The 19,824-nt window shown below is 44.4% G+C and overlaps 1 protein-coding gene across 4 annotated transcripts in view; it reads right to left on the reverse strand.

The window, feature by feature from the left end:
• The window catches only part of Kitlg (KIT ligand), an 82,218-nt gene that overhangs the window by 44,069 nt on the left and 18,325 nt on the right, over positions 1 to 19,824 (reverse strand). The gene's annotated exons all lie outside the window — the stretch shown is intronic.

The following is a 19,824-nucleotide window of genomic DNA, read 5'->3' on the forward strand; positions in this document are numbered from 1 at the left end:
TAAATGCTAAGCCTTCCAGCTGCTCTCACCAAACTTCAAAGAAAACGAGCAACAACAACAACAAAATATTCCTGGATACAATCCTGACTGAATTATTCTTTCAATGGCTTGACTGTTAATTTCTGTTGTAAGCTCTCCACAGCCAGTTTCCTAATAGCAATTAGGGATGAACTTGTAGCAACACGTGGAGGAATTATCACTCTGGGGGGACCTCAGGGAAAAAGTAGGAATGCATGAAATTCATACCCTAGGGCTGGAGGGAACCCACTTTCATTTTAAATGCAGACAGTTTGGCAAGCAGGAACACAACCTTGAGAGCAACTTGCATTTCGACCTCTGCATCAGCACACACTGCCACAGGAGGCTGAGCTGTGTCTGTAGATCCAAGGCAGAACTGAACCTCAGTTCTCAGACAGCAAAAGAATCGTAGTGTGGAGTCAATTTGGTAACCACTTTATAGGGAAAAAACTACCTTAGCCAATAGCTAGGTATTTCTGAACTCTAATGGGAAATTCTCTCTCTCTCTCTCTCTCTCTTTCTCCCTCCCTCTCCCCTCCCCCTTCCTCCCTCTCTCCCTCTCTCTCTCTCTTCCTCTCTCTCTCCTTCCCATCCTCTCCCTATCCCTCCCTACCTCTCCCTTCTCTCTTTCTCTGTTCCTCTCTTCCTCTTTCTCCCTCCTCTGTCTCTCTTTCCCTCCCTCTCTCTCTCTCCTTCAAATCGTCCCTCTCTTTCACAAGACACACACACCCCTCTAAGAAAATAACACCTTCCACCATGGATTGGTTATTTTTATTCATGACTTGTTTTTCTTCCTTACAGTAGAGCACAGGATTTTCAGCCCTTAAGCATCTGATTTGCTTTTCTTCCCCCAAGCATCTACAAAACACATACGCCAGTGCCTCGCATACAAAAAACCCTCCGATATGTGTTTGCCGGATGAATCCATGGCCAAGACGAAAACCTCCTCTAGTTCTCTATTCCAGTAATTATTTATTGAACAAGTGTCGGGAGACAGTGACTGCAGCGTCACCAGGAAAGCAAAGACGATGAAGATGTCCTTGAATCTCAGAAGCAGGTAAATAAATAACACCTCAATCCCCGATAAATGTCCTAGGAACACAGAGAAGAAAGCAATTCATCAACTAATCTTAAGGGGAGACAAGGAGTAAAAAGACGGCTCCAAAGAAACAGAGAGAGAAAAATGTGACTCCGGTTAGACCCAAAAAGACTTTGTGAACCAAAAAAGACCACGGCGGAACAAACAAATAACATAAACAAAAGCATGTGAAAACATTTAAAAACACGTTAGATCTTTCATGCACTAGTGTTCCTATGGGGCATTTTTAAATGATACAATAACACAGGTGCACAAAGCTAGACTCTTTCCTTCTTCTGTAGCTCGCCACATGTTATGAGGAGCTAAATTATTATCTTCTTAAAATACATATCTGCATCCTGACACAATGGACCCCATGACCATTTTCATTGACTAAAAACTATCACTGTAATACTGCTTTGGTGGATACAGCAGCTTGCAGATGGAATTAAAACCTCTTATCCTTACCTGGGCAATGGTGGCGCATGCCTTTAAACCCAGCACTTGGGAGGCAGAGGCAGGCAGATCTCTGTGAGTTCGAGGCCTGTCTGGTCTACAAGAGCTAGTTCCAGGACTGTTAGAACTGCTACACAGAGAAACCCTGCCTTGAAAAACAAACAAACAAACAAAAAACCTTTCCTTCTTTCACTACTTGGGGTTTTCTGCCTTGGCAGTAATAATCCCACTTTAGTTTATTCAAGGCTACTTCAATCAATGTGGAGGACCTTCTCCTCATTATACCATCTCCCTCAGCCCACAGCAAAGGCCAAATCTGTTTGGGGATCCCTGCTTGGGGAAAAACTTGGCACACACATTTCCCCTTGATATCACAGTTTTCCTTCATAGGTATTTATTTCACGATGCCTTTCTTTTATATTGCTGACGCTGAGCTGTGACTCCCCCTGAAAATTATTTCTCCAAGGCCCTTTATCCTGATAAGATTTGGGAAGCCTCCCCAAGGACCTTGGTAACTGTCCAAGCCTGCCGACCTCTCCAAGAAGAATGTTCACATTGTAGGTCCTAGGAGACACGGAGGCAGATGATGCTGTGTGTCTTCACCAGGCACCATGCCTGGCACTGAATGAATAAAAGCTGGCGAGAAAGAGGGAGGCAGACAGACAGACAGAGACAGTGAGAGATGAAAATTTCTCAGCTCATTCAGCAAATAGTTATTGGGCACTTTGTTGAGTCTATATCATGTGCCACGCTCTTGATACTAGGGCGATACCCTGACCAAAAAGGCAAAACACTTCTTCCTCCATAAACCTCACCTTTAACTTAAGTAGGTGAACCATAAACAAGAATGAAATTGTGTCATGTGTAGCCTGTTATATGGGCTTAGGGAATAGAATCAGAGCCAGGGAAAGGGGTTGATACTAAAACAATTAAAATGAGATCCTTTGAACCAAAGATCACAAACAGGCATGATTTTGTAAGAGAAGAACTGGGGATTGGACAGGCATATCCAACCTCACTGGGCTCTGTTGTTGCACCTCACAGCTATCGTGGTTTTCACCGATTGAAGGTCTATGACACACACATAGAGTGATCGGGTCTGTGGGTGCCTATTTCCAACACCTCTGGTGGTCCTCAGCATTTTTAACAACAAAGTATCTTGTATTTTCACTTAAATGTGTATGTGTGTTCTTTCTGCCCATCAAATAAGTTCCTGATGCCCACAGTGGTCAGAAGAGGGCGTCAGACACTGTGGAACTGGAGTTATAGACAGTATGTCAGCTACCATGAGGATGCTGGGAATCGAACCCTGATCTTTGAAAGAACAGTCAATATTCTTAAGCTCTGGGACCCCAGGAAAGAATTTTTTTTTTTACTTCAGTCCTGCGTACTGTTTACTTAGACATGATGCAGTTACACAGAACAGTGTGGACGTCAATGTTACAAGTACAGGAAGATCAAAGTCTTAGTGACTCTCGTTACTGTGGCACTGGTTTTGATACGGCGACTGGAACAGAACCCACACTATCTCTAGCTTCAGAGGAAAACTCAGGACAGACAGCCAAGCTCAGACACAGCTGAGCTGAAGTCTCTCGCAGTTTCAAAGCCATCGCTAATGTCTGCCAGTTGCTGCATACTTGGGATGCACGTGGCAATGACAGATGGCAGTCACGAAGGACCGCCCCGCTAGCTAGAGTGTCCCAGTTCAGTGGCCCTTTAGGGACGTTGAGAAGCTTCATCCTTTTACCAGAGTGACCGTCCCTCACCAGGACATCACACAGCAATTTAGCACCAGTGATACTTTATCTACTTCTTCAGTTGTGTTCTCTGGGATGAAATACAGACGTGCTCCACGCGTAGCTTGAGGTCATGTGTTTGGAAAGAATTATAGGGAGGATCAAATCCCCTGGCATCCCTGAGTCTAAAGAAAAGACCATCAGAGCTGGCCTTTGTCATTATCCTCCCAGGACCGCAACATGGGTGAAAACAGACTGGCATTTTAAGCACAGGGATCAGTGGGTGCCTCCTCGGTATTTCTCCCCAAGGACTGGATGGAACCAACGGAGTTCATTTAGACATCTGTGGGAAAACGCACTACAGAGAAAAGAGGAGGCCAAGTCTCGAAGGTGCACGGAAGGGATCATGTTTATTTAAAGAGCTAGAGTAAACAGGAAGAGCAGATGGCATCAGAGAGGATGGACAGGGCGGGGGATCATGGGTGTTCAGTCCTCAAGCCAGTTTTCCTGTGAATGGAACAGGCTGCACCGAAGACTGAACAAGATTCGCAGAAGGCATTAGGAGCCAGCTTCGAATTAGAATCAAACAGAAGTAAATTAAGTTAGGGGCTGGGAATGGAGTGCTTGTAAACATGCCTGAAGCCTTGCGTTTGATCCTTGGGACCATATAAACCAGGCATGGTGGTGCACACCTGTAAACCCAGCACTTGAGAGTTGGAAGCAAGTCTGAGGGTCGAAGTTCAAGGCTATTCTCAATTAGATAGCAAATTTGAAGCTAGCCTGGAATACAAACAACCACGTCTCAAGATAAACACCTTAATTACTTAAACAGACTCCTTTAAATAAACAAGCTCGCTGTAATTGCTGTAGGGTAATGAAAGGCAGAAATGTTTTAAAAGGAATCAAGTAAAGAGATAGCAATGAAGAGATACCCTAGGAGCCACAAGGATGATATCAAAAGGCATGGGTCAGCACTCAAGAGTCTGGCCCTCTGCAGGCTGATCCCTGGGTCCAGGGAATTACAATTGGAGTGACTTGAGACTCAAGGCAACTCAAAGATTTGGACCTGAACAAATGATTGGTTGTGCCAATTGAGATGAGTATGGGGCAGACCAGAAGCTGTGTTGCTTGTAAGGTAACTTGTGCGGTCTTCCAGGAATGACACCAGCTCAGGACATTGGAATCTGGATTCGAGCTATGGGGTCTGTTGGGACTGGAAATGAACATACCACCTTCCATAGATACATTGGATTCTAAACGAAAAGAATGGATTAAATCACCAGGGGATTCTAAACAGAGACACTAACAAAGTACTGACCATGGTACCGTGTTCGAGTTCAGGTCCCACAGAAGATGAGAAGTCATGCAAGACCTGCACCGTGAATGTAGACACATCAAAGAAACAAGAAAAAACACGTATAAACAAAACTAAGAGCAGAGTGTGGGATCTCCTGACTATGAATCTCACACGGCGGCTCTTGGAGTCTGTGGCAGGTGGATCCCAAAGCTGCTGTGAATGACACCATGACTCAATAGGAAACAAAAACAGATAAAACGCCAACAAGCGAAGCACAAGGGGTCTGGGCCAGATTCTGTTAAAGACTGAGAGCCAACCGCTTGAGTAAGCAACATGGAAGCCATTGGTAATACTAGCCAAAGCATTTTGATTGAGGAAGCCTGGGGGAGGGCAAAAGAACTTGTCTGAAGTGGCTTAAGGAAGCTTGAGCAAAAGGGAACCAGAATGAACAGGAAACTCTTTTGAAGAATGTTCTTTCAAAGGAAAGCAATTTAATAAACGGGCTACAAAAATAAAAACAAAACGGAGTGGTAGTTGACAAGGAAGTAGGAGTTGGTGGGGGCGGTATTTGAAAGAAGGTGGAAACATTAGCAGGCTTGTGTGCAACTGGGGATGGTCCAGGGAGAGGAAACAACTGGAGATGCCAGTCAAAGAAAGGGAATGGCTAAAGATGCATATCTGAGTAGATGGACGAGGTAAGACCTGGGTCTAGGTACAGAAGCTGACTTTGAATAGGAGTGAGTAGCTCATCAAAACCAGAAAATATGGGAAGGTCAGTGCAGAGAGTGGCTAGGAGGGAAACAATGCAAGGAAGAAAACTATTCGTTTTAAAGATTTACTATATATTGAGCATCTTGAATATCTTATAACAGAAACACAATTTTAATGCATCCTAATCTGAAAGATGAGGAAGTTGAGGTGATTTCCGAATTGTGAGGACCACTATGCAAACTCAAGCCTGACTGATTCTAACGCCTGTCCTTCTAAGTACAACACACTGTCCCAAGGAAATCTGTAAGATCATTTATAAGGACATTAAGGCATAGCTCTAGCACTTTAATAATTTTGCAAATACCAGACATATGGGAAGGCATTTGCTCCATATTCCAGGCACAGCTGAATATTCTGCACCATTCAGATGATCGTAGTTTTTCGTGTATGTCCTTTAATAGTTTCTTAAAATACAATTAAGACAGATTGCTACAATTGCAAAATAATTTCACCTGCACAGCCTCAGTTCTTGCTGTCAGTCAAATACAAATGTCTATGAAGTTATTTTTCGCTGGTGTTATTGAAGTGTACTTGATGAAGGTGAAAAATCAAACCTGTGCTAACTTAACCAAATGTCACTGAAAAACCTCTACTTCTTGAAGAACTTTACTTCAAAGCCATTACAAATAAATCTGCATTGCAATGGAGTTTTGTATGTACTTTGATGCCACTAAAAAAAATACCTCCTTGAACTGGAGAGATGGTTCAGCAGTTAAGAGCACAGACTGATCTTCCAGAGGACCCAGGTTCAATTCCCAGCACCCATATTGCAGTTCACAGGTGTCTGTAACTCCAATTCCGGGGAATCCAACATTCAAAACACCAATGTACATTACAAAAAAGGAAAAGAAAGAAAGAAAGAAAGAAAGAAAGAAAGAAAGAAAGAAAGAAAGAAAGAAAGAAAGAAGGGAGGGAGGGAGGGAGGGAGGGAGGGAGGAAGGGAAGGAAGGAAGGAAGGGAGGGAGGGAAGGAGGGGAGGGAGGGAAGGAGGGGAAGGAGGGAAGGAGGAAAGGAAGGAAGGAGGGAAGGAGGGGAAGGAAGGAAGAACCTGCCTCTCTTGCAAAGACCTAACTTACTATTTATTCTAGTATAATTCAGCATGAGAATGAGGAAACAGAGTCAAGAATGCAGAATTCATAGGAAATTTTCAGGATCAATGATTCTGTAAGAAACTTCATAGCCCATTCTCTTCCCTGATTTCTTGGACCTCAGTAGAAATATTAAACTTGTACTTAACAGAGGCCTTTGTAAAGCAGCTCCATTGTGCTGTTGAGAAGATGCTCCAGAGTTCTGGATTGGTAGGGCTGTCTGGTTTCCAGTTTTCATTCTCTTTCCCAGTCGGTCAGTCACCATGCACATCACAATCATCCTAGAGATGTGTTTCTTCTCGAGCCTGCCGATGGCGTCCTTTCCCTGCCTTCTTCTTCATCTTGTCATTTGTGGACCCTTCGTCTTTTTAAAAATGTTATTACTTTTTTCTTTTTTTTTGAGCTAATGTAAAATGACATCACTCCCCGCCCCCCTTTGCTCCCTCCAAATACTCTCATTTACCTCCCCTTGTCCTCGGTCCGATTCATGGCCTCTGTTCTCCTCAATTGTTGTTATATACACATATATATTTTAGAGTCCTAAGTAAACCTGCTCAACCTGTACTTGTATGTATGTTTTCAGGGCTGAGCACTGGAAGCTGGATAACCAGGTGGCACGTTCTTCCCTGGGGAAGACCCATGGACTCTGTTGCTCAAATCTTTCTTTTTTTTTGGTGGTGTGTGAACACACGTCTTGTCCATCCTGGGGACAGCATACTATCCCGGAAGATGACTGTGTCCTAATAATGGAACCTGTGAATGCGTAGTTTTATGTAATCGAATGAACTAAAACCCACTCTCTTGAGTTGGAGAACCCAGTTCTTTCCACCAGTGTCCTTTAAAATGGAGACTGTTTACTGTCTCTGGTTGGAGAAATAATGACACACGGGATTGACCACAGCTAGCTCTGAAAACAGAGAAAATACCCAAGAGTCAGGACCAAGGCTACTTCTGGAACCTGGAAAGTAGAAGGAAATGCTTTCCTCCCTAGAGTCCTTGGGAAGAACTATTTGACTTTAGCCTTATGATCTCAGAAAAAATCCTAACATATTTGCATTCTTGTAAGCCTCTGGATTTGTCGTGGTTTTCACAGCCAAAATATAAAAGCAAAACAGACGTCAAAGAGCACTTCCTGAAGGAGTGGAGGATGTAGTAATGAGGCCACATCAAGCCCTCATTCCTGGGGAGAATGAGCTGCCTCTATCAGAACTCTGGCCCCCTCCCCTCTATCTTAAACCAAGAAATCCAGCTTCTTTCTGTACTCTTCTTTATTCATGCCTCTGAGTAAGATTTTGATTGAACAAAGTTTTCCCGAGGGTGTGTGTGGGGGGGAGAACTCTCTTACACACACTCTCTCTCTCAGAAACCATGAGAAACCAACACAGGATTCAAACACTCTGGAGCCCCTTACCATATGGCCTTGAACAAGCCAGTTGATTCCTCCTGGCTGACACACAGACCCATTTAACAGCCCCAAGCCTCACCCTTCTTACAAACCTGCTGGTTAAAATAAAATGAGGAACTCTCCCAACCAGAGGAACTACACAACCATTCATTGTGTGCCTTATGAACTTTGGATTAGCTAGATGGAAAAAAAATTGAGGAATGTTTAAATAAGCCAGCAGGGCTGGTTCACACCTATAATCCTATCACTCGGGAAGGCAGTTAGTTCTGTTATTTCAAGGCCAGCCTAGTTAACTCTGAACTAGTAAGTTTCAGAGCAGCCTGGGTTTCACTGTGGGATGTTCGTCTCATAAAATAAATAAAGTAAAATAAGGAAGAATGAAAAGCTTGCGTAATAAGTCGTAGGAAGTCCTTTACAGACTGAAGTAACGGTGAACAGCGTATGGCCTTTAAATGACAGATAAACTCCTATCTGTCATGGAGAATATGTACTTTCATACACAGATCTTGTGACACCGTTTGGGGGGGATCGGATACCATGCTCCATACTTTACTTTTCAACTGTGTTGAGAGCAGAGACAGTTAGGAAAAAATCCAGCGAAGCGTGCCAAGATAGGAACAGAATCCCTGTCCTCCTCTCTTTCTCCCCCTCTTTCACCAAGTTCTAAAAGCTTCAAGGAGAGCCCTGCACCAGCGCCTCCCTTCATGGGTGTGCGCACAGACGTAAGTAAGCACACATCCCCGTGGAGATACCGCGCAGAGGCAAAATGTGAGCTCTGTTCTAAATGTATCTCTTTGACCTGCAGAATCAACTTGCTGTTTTGTTCTGCAACATTCTCTTCATCTGAATGGCATTTTCTTTGGCTACTTTGTACTAGGGCGGCCCAAGTCTTCTCTCTAGGCCACACTCAGTGTGTGATAACCCTCCCCTTTGAGATAACCTTTGCCACACAGACACACTAAACAAATCTTACTGACAGCAGGGCTTGATTTTTTTTCCTTTTTTTGAGGTAGGGATCAAAAGGATCTCCCACACACTCCCCATAAAACTTACTACAATATCCTTTCATTGCAAAAGACTGCTTTCAAATGACGGGCATTATGGGAGGGAAATCACGAAAAATCTGAAAAATCTTCATGTCCTGTTAGGACTCAGTCACGCAACTGAAACAGTCCTGCGAGCAGGAAGCAGTAGAGTGTACAGTTCACACTCCACTGGAAAGGACAGGTCTCAGGTCCTTTCCTGAGAGGAGGTTTTATAGTCGAAATGACAGCGGCCGAAGGAGGAAGCTGTAGCTCACCCCTGTACTCTCCCCCCAAACAAAGCATCATTGGGGAGAACAACCTTAAACAGGACGCCAGGGAAACATTCATCTAATCCTTGATCCCCTGAACGCAGCCTGCCACACAGCACAAAGCTACAATCCAGCAAGAGGGTTTGCTCCCCTGAAGAACACTATTCACTTGCTCGGAACCTGTGTGGGCACAGAGACGTCCCCCGTGTGGCACTGGCGCCGTTTCCTACTCGGCACTAGGAACCAACTCTCACACGGGCCAGGCTACTCAAAAAACCAGAACACCCCAATTCTGTAAACCTGAAGTACAAAAATCCCCTTCCCCATGCACCTACTGCGTGAGGAGTTTTTAAAACGATACATTACGAGGCTCCATGTTATGGACTCCACAATGTCATAAAGGGAAGGGAGAGTGGCCCGTGTTCTGTACGCAGGGGAACCAACAGAGTGGGTATTAGAACGAGGGCCACGGACCAAACAGCCTCTGCTGCCAGAAGCGCCATTCATTTCCTCTTTAATGTCACGAGCCCACTCTGGAAGCAGGCAGGGTTTTTTTTGTTTGTTTTGTTTTGTTTTTTTTTTTTGTAGCCCAAATGTGTCTTGGAGCATACCCAACTGGCTTAGCCACCCAGAGTCAGGGAAGTAAATTATCAAGGCACAGGTAGAGCAATTAGTCTTAAGCTCAGGTCTTTTGAGGTCATAAGAAACAGACTTTTCCCAAGTAAACCAACAACACAGTTCTCATCTGGCAAACAAGCACTCCGTGTTTTACTACCATTTTCTTTCTCTGATTTTTTTTTTAATTGCTTAAAAACTTTGCATCAAGCGTTATCAGGGGTACAGCTACTCACTGTACACGGACCCAAACTTTCTCTGATTTCTGCCTAGTCATTTCCAAGGGAGAAAGGAAACAGCAGAATTCCTTCCTAAATGTCATTGCTCCGTGAAACCCGCTAAGCAGGACAGCCACTTCCCTGTGAGGCCAACTCTGTACATCTTTACATCTCCTCTGGAAGAGATGCAAAGCAGGCGTTTTTTGAAAAGAAAAGTTAAAGGTATTTGACCATATGCATGGTGGTAAGTGTGTAGTGGATGAGCGCTTGTAACAAAAAAATTGACACCGAACTTAGCATGGTGGTGGATACCTGCAATTCCGGGAGGCTGAGTGGAAACCTAGATTAGAAAGCAAACTCTAGGCCATCCTTGGGATATGGACAGAGCTACTCTCGCAAGCAAGCAAGCAAGCAGTTCTGCCTTTCCCAGAAATGAATTGCTTAATATAGAAGCAATGAATTTAATAGGAACTCTAAAAACTTTAAAGTATTAATCTATTGTGGAAGGGGGAAAAAAACCACTCCCAGTAAAAATTCTTGTTATATACAATGGCTACTTAAAGGGGAATTCAACATATGTTTACTAAGGGCTTCACAAAGAATGAACAATTGGCAAATAATATTTCCTAGGATACTTTCATTTACCAAGTAAACATGGCCCTGTTCTGGAAGCCAATAAAACACGATACTGAGAAACTAAGTACCTTCCTTCAGGCCCTGCCCCTAGGAAATCACTGTTAGGTTTTCACAAAGGCTATACTAAGCTGGGCCAGTGTGATAATAAAACTGATCCCATTTACATGCAACGAACCATTAAGTTTTATGTAAAGGTCTGTGCACTGAGAGGGAGAGATATCGTTCCTTTGACTTAACCGGTTCCTAGGCAAGTAAGCCCTGTTCAGACCTCCACCCCTAGTCCTGTAATCAGTTCCTCACTGAAAACAAAAAACAAAAAACCACAAGGCTGAAATAAACAGGTAAATGAATGCATTCTAAGCTGTACTTTAAAAGAAACAATTTACATACCTAGAGGGAAGGGAGCAACCCAAAATTTAAATTGAAAGGTTCCCTAACTGGCACAGATGTTTTCTGCTTTTTAGAAAGCCTCTCAAAGAGACTTATCCAACAAATAAACTTTTGAGTACTTGAAAAGCAGATAAGATAAAAGCAGAGAAGACACAGGAACACCAGTAGAAGCTCAAGCTATCAGCAAAGCAACTGAGTGGAAAGCGCCAGGATTAAAATCTGTTGAAGGAAATAGTGGCTGGGGGGAGCCGGACAAGGACCAGATCACACACCAGGACTTCGCAATCAACTTCTAATTGAGTGAGATGTTCAATACGTCTGCAAATTCTCTAGAGATGGAGGCACTTAGGTAGCTTGAAAGACGTTTCTTCAAAGGTACAGAGGAGATAGGACGGTTAAATGAGCTGTAAGGAGAGAGGGTCCAAAGAAAGAGAGGGGCCAAGAAATGTTCACAGAACACAGTATTTGCGGAGCCAAGGATTTAGCTCAGTTCAATCCTGGTCACTGGCATGAGGCAGTGGGGTGGGAATGGGATGGAATGCAGGCCACTAATCAGTGTTCACAACACTTGCTTCTCCCCTAGCATCCAATAGCTGGCCACAATCCTTCAGTGAGGGTTGGGATCACATGAAGTCCCCTCCCCCACAAAATGAAATGGTATCAGTTAATCTAGCCTGGCAGAGAGACCAATGGTCAGGCCATATCCACAAGAGGCAGCATTCCTACAGGACAACCCCCCCCCCCCCCCAATTCTTCTGGCTCTCCTTCACGGAATTTACTGAGCCCTGGAGGGGATAAAGCAGATGTTAAACTCAGGGCCAATCTCTTCTCAGCCATTTCTCAGCCATTTATTTCCCTCAGACAGACCAGCTGTTAGTCCCTACATTAACTGCCACCTACTTCAGCCGGGAGCACCTCTCATGAAGGCTAAGAGTAGCATTCTTCTCCTGGCAAAGACAGAAAGCCTTGCCAATTGTGGCAATTTTACTATCGAGGGACTGGTGGCCCTAGAAAGACGAGTGTCAAGATCTGACTCACTCCTGAAAGGATGACCAGGCATCAAATGGAAGGAGCAAGGAGCGGGAAAGGGGAGCAAGCGGAGAGGTAGGAGATCCATAAGAAGAGCGCTAGCAACTTGGTCCATATTTGGGCAAGATGGGAGTCAGCGTCAGAGTGAAGTGGCCAAGCTCCAGACGCGGAACTAGAACGGGAGGCCTTCCTGACTAACAGCTAGTGAGTGGCACCAAGGGTAGGTACAATTGATTTTCCGGTTACAACCTGACTGAGTGGGTAAAAAGCGGCAGTATTCCCAGAGTCATATAGATACATAGATGAGCAGAAGAGAAGCCTAGCCAGGATGACCTTTGGCCAACAGAAGAGAAAGAGCTACACGCAAGGGTATGACGAGCGAAACACGCACAAACAGAGGTCAAACACGCGGGCAGTTCCTAATCAGCTCAGAAGGTGGGTGACCATGACAAGGTCAGTGTAGTGCTGGAACTGAACTCGGACCACGGGGGAGAGGTCACAGACTTGAGAGGGGGCGGGGTCACTGGAATGCCTAGGAACAGCTGGTCATACAAGGACAGAGCAGAGGGGGCAGCATCTGGAACGGTAGAAAGTTCACCTCTACCTTCCTAAAGGGGGATAGGAGGAGGCTGAAATGACAGCCTCAGCAATTCTCTCTTGCAAACAGCCCAGAGGGGATGACTCACCTGGGCGGGAGGGGAGGAAGACAACCTCGGCTCAGAAGGTTTGATTTCCAGGAGGAGCCAGACTCTGGGCCCTGCAGATCTGCCTGTGTGATGCTAGGATAAGCCTTTGAGCTGGTGTGTGTATTATTCTGCTAAAGACAACCGCGAAAGCACAGGTCAGGAAATCTTCCTATAAACAGTTCTTTATTAGCTCTACCAAAAATGGGGTGGGGTGACCTCGACCTAGGAGTCCACTAGAAAATGGGGTTAACAGCTAATTCGCATCAATATTATGAGGATGAGATGGGACAGAATCAGCCAAGAAGACTCTGAACATAGGAGGGCACATCTCTTGCTGACTCTTTGGAATATAGTTTTTTCAAAAAGAAGGAAGAAGGAGAAGAAGGAGGAAGAGGAGGAGGAGGAAGGAGAAGAAGAAGAAGAAGAAGAAGAAGAAGAAGAAGAGGAGGAGGAGGAGGAGGAGGAGGAGGAGGAGGAAGAAGAGGAAGGAGGAGGAGAAGAAGAAGAAGAAGAAGAAGAAGAAGAAGAAGAAGAAGAAGAAGAAGAAGAAGAAGAAGAAGAAGAAGAAGAAGAAGAAGAAGAAGAAGAAGAAGAAAACACATAAGAGGAACAGTTCCCAGAACTGGTCAGAGTACAGAAATTCAATTAAAGAGAAAGAAAAGAAGAAGCAAGTGAAAACCTCCTGAGCCTTTGAAAACATTCCATCCAGAATCTCCACAGGCCCTGCCCTTTATGATGACAACTGTTCAATCACACTCTAATTAGCTGCCCTTCAAACTGACCAGCAATAGACTCATGACCGACAGTTTGTGCTCTCCTACAGAGGAGGCTGGCTCGCAAAATATGCTAGCTCGTGAAAATCCAGAGTCCAGAATTCTTTAAAATCTGTAAAAATCTGCCCAACTGTAAACAATCCAGTCATGGAAAACGAGTGTAGTAAGCTCCCACTAAGTCTGAAAGTGAGCGCCCAGAGCATCCTAGGACGACCCCTTGTGTTTCCTGCCAGGGGTGTAATTAAATGTGAATTATTGTTGGGGTAACTGCCCAAATGGTGGCATGGTGGGGGGACGGTCATGGGCCATTTCAATTTTTAACAAACTCCTTGTCAACCCTGAGAATTCATACACAGTTAATGGTTAATTAGGGAGGGACTGGGACAGCCACTTTCCTTAGAAGTATAGTTACTGATAAGACACAAAGGTCCCTGCAAACAAATCTCTCACCCATACAACAGCTAACAACCCCACTAATGAAACATTGAGCGCCCCTTCCCCCCCAAAAAAAGCTGTGAGAGTGGGGGGGGCAGTTGGGTAGAGTAAAGGATTAGCAGAGGAGAGGGGAAAAGGAAGGAAAGGGGAGTTAGTATAAATAAAATACACTACGTCATAATCGAACCCTTTATTATGTATAGAATTTCTGATGCTAATAAAAACATTAAAATGTGTCACATCAGGGAGCAGGTCAGGCAGCCCCTCCAAACCCAAACTTTTCTGTTCCCTGGGTTTTTCCGCTCGATTATGATACAATCAACTTTTACAATCTGCTTTCTCAAAACCTCCTTCTGGCAGAGAGGAAAGCAGGAACTCAACAAACATTCCCAATCTTGGCCATTTTCTTCATCCCACTGGACAACAAGCCTGATATGCAAAGGTCGGGGAGACCAGCATCCCAAACTGCCAAACACACCAATTGCCTTCTGCTGAACGAGATAAAATTACTGGGGGGGCTCCCCTTTCCTCGACTGTGCACCACATGGAAAAAGGGGAGCAGGCTCTCTTACGGTAACAGGGAGCAGAATCATTTTGGGTGCTGACTTAAAATGCAGATTCCTGACTGTCATAAGGAATCGAGATTTCTCAGGGTGCATCTCAGGTTTGTACATCACACACCCTCTATTGGACTCTTCCATGTTCTCTGAAAGCTGGGACACTGTTTTAGGCAGCTAAAAAGTACAATCCGATTAATGAGAATAAATACGAATGTCTAAAATGGCACACAGGGTTTGATTCCATTCATAAGCCAGCTAGCAGATGCCTGAGATTAGAATACCTTGTTGCAAGCAAGTGGGGGGGGGGGCGGGGGGGGATATAGCACGGTTAGCTTTCCAATTCCCATTGTACTTTTCTTCTAGCATATCCTGTCCAGAATGCCTAGAAAGCAAAAAGCGAGCTCTCTCAGCCTCCGCTTAGTTTGCTAAACTTGTCGATGTGACTCAGGCCCCGTCAGTCTGTCAGGCATGACTCTGCAAGGTTTCTTAGGAGAAGGGAAAGTGGAGAGGAGAGGCTGGAGGCTGGATATGTCTGCCGGCTGCACCTGAGCAAGACAGCAAGGCTTTGCGGCAGCAGCAATTAAAGTCTTTCAGCACTGGGTTTCGTAGCTTTATGGAGTGCAGTGGACTTCACTGGGTTCTGAGAAGCTGGAAGCCTTCCCAAGCTCACCCCACACCCTGTGCCTGCAGTTCCTCCAACAGTTTTAGAGCTCGTCCATGGCACCCCAGGGGACCCTTTTCTGTTTAACGCCTACGATGACACTATACATTATCTGCGCAAATCTGACGTAAAAAGACAAAAGCGATTAAGCATTTATTCTCCAGAAACTTGGGGATTTTTCTACTAGCAGTTGACAGTTAAAACTGGAAAACATTGGTCATCTGAAATGTTTGTCAAAGGAATGTTTGGTAGTCAATTCTCGAGAATTTTAATACACATTTACTACATGAAGCACAGTAATAACACATTTGTGGGGCTTGACAAGTTCTTGTGGTAAGACACTTCAGACGTAGCTCCAAAGACACATGCCTGGGCTATGTTCACCTCATACATTTCAAGCGCAAGGGTTTGGTCTTCTTGCCGTTTCTATTTTTTACAAAGGCAATGATATCTGAAGTAGAGCATCATCAAAATAAAACCTGGGTTCAATTTTTGGCTTTGTCACTTTGGTGCCCCCACTATACACAAATTATGAAACCCCTCTGGGCCTTGGGTTTGCTGAAATGGCATTTTTGAATCTTTTTAAAAGCTTAAATTAGGTGTTATATATAAAGTACCCATAAAAGGACGGGCAGAGATGAGGCCATTATGTGACAGTTAATGCCAGTTACTATTTTATTAGCAATAGGAAATCCTTTCAAAGTTGGCATCTACAAGCTGCACCTGAAGGCAAAGACACTGTTCTGGGTGTGTTCTGCCTCCCCAGGCACACAGGAGTGATAAAAGGTTGTGAAATCACCCCTGGCTCTGGGTTTGGATCAGCAGTTCCAAAGGAGGTAAACTCCTGCCTTCCTGCTGTAAAAGTAAGACTGCTTTGTTGGGCAATAGCTGAATGGTTAACCTAAATAGCAGCTCCAAAAGTCAACTTCAGCTCCCCTGACACCACCAAGAGAGCCCGAGGAGACCAAGTGTTTATTCTTTTTCAGAGTGGCAGGTGAGGGAGGGAAGGAGGGTGGATAGAGTGAGAAATAGGAATCATCTATTTCAGAATCCGACAGCCCAAATGTTCCTCTCTGTTGGCCCAAATGTTCCTCTCTGTTCTGCCATCAACTAACCTGTGGCCTTCAGAAACTTATTTAATCTCTCTGTGCCTCCGTTTCCTCGTCCGCAACATGGGCATAAGAAAAGAAATCCCTTGGCGGACGTGTGGACGATTAGATGGAATTGTTGGAATTGTGTGTAAGACACTTGATACATTCCTTGAGAAATGTCTCAAAAATTCTCCGACTATTATTATCAGTCCCAACCATATGTCAAATGAGCATGGCCAGTTATAGCATTTCCATGCTTGCAGGATGGCAGTTCACGCCCAAATTCTGAGTATCATCTTGATTCTTTCCATTCCCCTGTTTGTCCATGTTGTCTGGCTTGTTCCCTAATACCACAAACAAACACAATCTCAAAACAAAACAGTCACTCCTCCTGTTTGTCCCTGGTACCATGACACTTCCCACCAAGCTCCGTGACCATTATTGGAGGGCGGCCATGAGGGTTACAACAAACAGTGTTTTCCCTTCCGTGCTTTCGACAGTAGTGTACTCCGGAAATATAAACTGTCGCTGCCGGCCTGAAATGCCACAATAAAAAAAAAAAAATCACACGCCCAGTCAGATCTGAACTCACAACCAAGGCTTGTATAACTTACCACTGTACCTGAATTCCCATGCCTTACAACGCTTTCTCTCTCTACTATGCTCTGTCTGTATCAGCCTCTTTAAATACACTTGTTCCTCAAGACCCCTGTGCTTTGTGAGTGGAAAATCCTTTATATTACTCAGAACCACTTTCTCACGGAAACCTCCTAACATTTGTTTCTTAGATATGGTTAAATATGATGTGTGTAACACAGGCTTTTCTTTTCTCTCTTCTTCTTCTTCTTCTTCTTCTTCTTCTTCTTCTTCTTCTTCTTCTTCTTCTTCTTCTTCTTCTTCTTCTTCTTCTCTCTCTCTCTCTCTCTCTCTCTCTCTCTCTCTCTCTATCTCGTATTTGTCCCCAGCTGGTAGGCACTATTTAGGAAACCTCTAGAACCTTTGGAAGTTGGAGACTAGCTGGTGAGAGAAGAATACTAAGGAGAGGCATCTGAAGGCGCTAACTCCGTCCATTTCTGTTTTCTGTTTCCTGTCAGCCATGATCGAACAGTCTCTGCCACATGTGCCCACCACCATAATAAACTGAACTCTGCCATAATGGACTGAAAGCCTCAGAATGAAACCAAAGTAAATCATTTTCCCATCAGTTGGTTGTCAAGCATTCTGTCAAGCAACACAAAGGTATTAGAGTAGCATCTCAGGGAGGTCTATCAACCACGTCAGTTTTCTTCTCTCCCCCAGCAATGATGCATGTATGTCTGTGTACAACATGCATGTGTGTCTGTGTGTGTATAATGTCTATGTGCATGTCTGTATGTATGTGTGTTTGTGTACAATGTGTATACATATGTCTCTCTGTGTGTTTAATGTGTATATGTGAGTATGTCTGCCAGTCTGAGTGCTATGTGTAATGTGTATGTATAATGTATGTGTCTGTGTGTATCTCTGTGTATGATGCATATATGTGAGTATGTCTGTCTGAGTGTATGTCTATATAGAATGTGTATGTAGAATGTGTGTCTGTATCTCTGTGTATAATGTGTTTGTGTGTGTGTGTGTGTGTGTGTGTGTGTGTATTTCTGTGTATGTATGTGTATCTCTGGGTATATGTGTGTGCTTGTGTATAATGTCTCTCTGTGTGCATGCATGTGTGTCTTTGCGTATGGCTGCATATCTGGGACAAGGACTCACTCTGCAACTAAGGCTGGCTTGAAACTTATTATGTAGTCCAGACTGGCCTCAAACTCATGACAACCTTGTTTCAGCCTCCACACTTCAAAAAATGGTTATTTTTGTTTATTTGTCTCTGCTTATTTCTTTGCACATTGTAGGCAAGTACTCTATCATGGTTACAACCATGGCAGAAATTGGCATGACAGCCTGGAAGGTCTCCTCACTACCTGCTCGTGTAGCGAGTGTATATTCAAGGTAAGAATTAGGGGTTTACTATCTTAACCTGCTCCTTATAGCGCCTACTCATCTACATTTGTGACTGGTGTGCATTGTTCACTATGTCTACACTATTTATATGAGTTGTGCAATGCTGGGCGTGATGTTGTAGTCTTGCAATCCCATCACTTCAGTGACTGAGGCAGGAGGATGCCATGAGTTTAAGGTTACCTTAGGCTATGTGATGTGTTCCAGGCCAGCAGGATCCTGTATCAAAAAACAACACACACACACACACACACACACACAGAGAGAGAGAGAGAGAGAGAGAGGCAATCTCTTACAGTTGAATTCTCCTTTATACAGTATAGACCATGATGAGGGCAGCATCTTCATCAACCTGTACTGGCTGGTTTTGTGTGTCAACTTGACACAAGCCGGAGTCATCAGAGGAAGGAGCCTCAGTTGAGGAAATGCCTTGATGAGATCCAAGTGTAAGGCATTTTCTCATTTAATTAACCAATGGGCGAGGGCCCAGTCTATGGTGGGTGACGCCATTCCTGGGCTTTGGTCCTAGGTTCTATAAGAAGTGGGGTTGAGCAAGCCATGGGAAGCAAGCCAGTAAGGAGCTCCCCTCCATGGCTTCTGCATCAGTCCCTGCCTCCAGGTTCCTACCCCATTTGAGTTCCTGTCTTGACTTCCTTCGGTGATGAACAGCAATGCCGGAGTGTAAGCCAAATAAGTCCTTTCACCCCAAACTACTCGCTGTTTGGCCATGGTGTTTTGCAACAGCAATAGGAAACCCTGACTAAGACACAACCATCCTGAGAAAAAATCCTAAGTATTGTAAAAGGAACAGGGTGGTTCAATCCTTAGCAGATGGTGCCCATATTTCCATAACGGGGTTGAGTTGCAACATCCTTAACCATTTGTGCTTGTCTGTCTCCCACACTGGAGTGTAAGCAACCGTAAGGCAGGACTTTCAGTGTGTCACTGTTCTGCGGAAGGTGGTTGGCCTGGAGACAAGCTGGAAAAAGTCTCCTGTAACTATTTAAAGAATGCATGAATGGACATCAGAAGAGTCTACTCATGGTTGAGTATAAACCTCTGACTCTTGGGTCTAGTCTCTGCAGAATTCTAAGAGCTAACTGATCAATTAACAAACTGCTCCGCTGTTGGAACTTCTAACTTTCCTTCCACCTTGGAATTTCTCTTGATCCAGGTAAACAGAAAATTAGCACAGAAAGCCAAGAGTATTTGCAGACTCCATGGAAACAAGGGAAAAAAAAAAACCCTGCAAGTGTTTTGCTTATTATTGTATCTCTGGGTTTCAGAACAAGATGGAAATTAAGTTTTCGTGAATAAACAATCATTGGAAAATGTCTCCCTCCTAGTGGGACTGATGGTGCAGAAATGTAACAAATCCATTGCTGATGGTCAGGTCCTGCGCTCCCCGTCTGCAGAAGTGTGTAAAGATAAGCCTGCAGAGCAACTTTCTTGCATTGTTTCAACCCAGTGGTACCCAATAAAGCCACCACAAAGTCTTGCAAAGCAAGTCTCCAAGGAGTCTACAATTCCAGGCAGCTAGAACTTTCTCCCTATCATGCAAATGAGGCGCAATCAATCCAGAGCCGGCACTT

The sequence above is a fragment of the Myodes glareolus genome, chromosome 26 (genome assembly GCF_982192425.1).
Source record: "Myodes glareolus chromosome 26, mMyoGla1.1, whole genome shotgun sequence".
Classification (NCBI taxonomy): Eukaryota; Metazoa; Chordata; class Mammalia; order Rodentia; family Cricetidae; genus Myodes; species Myodes glareolus.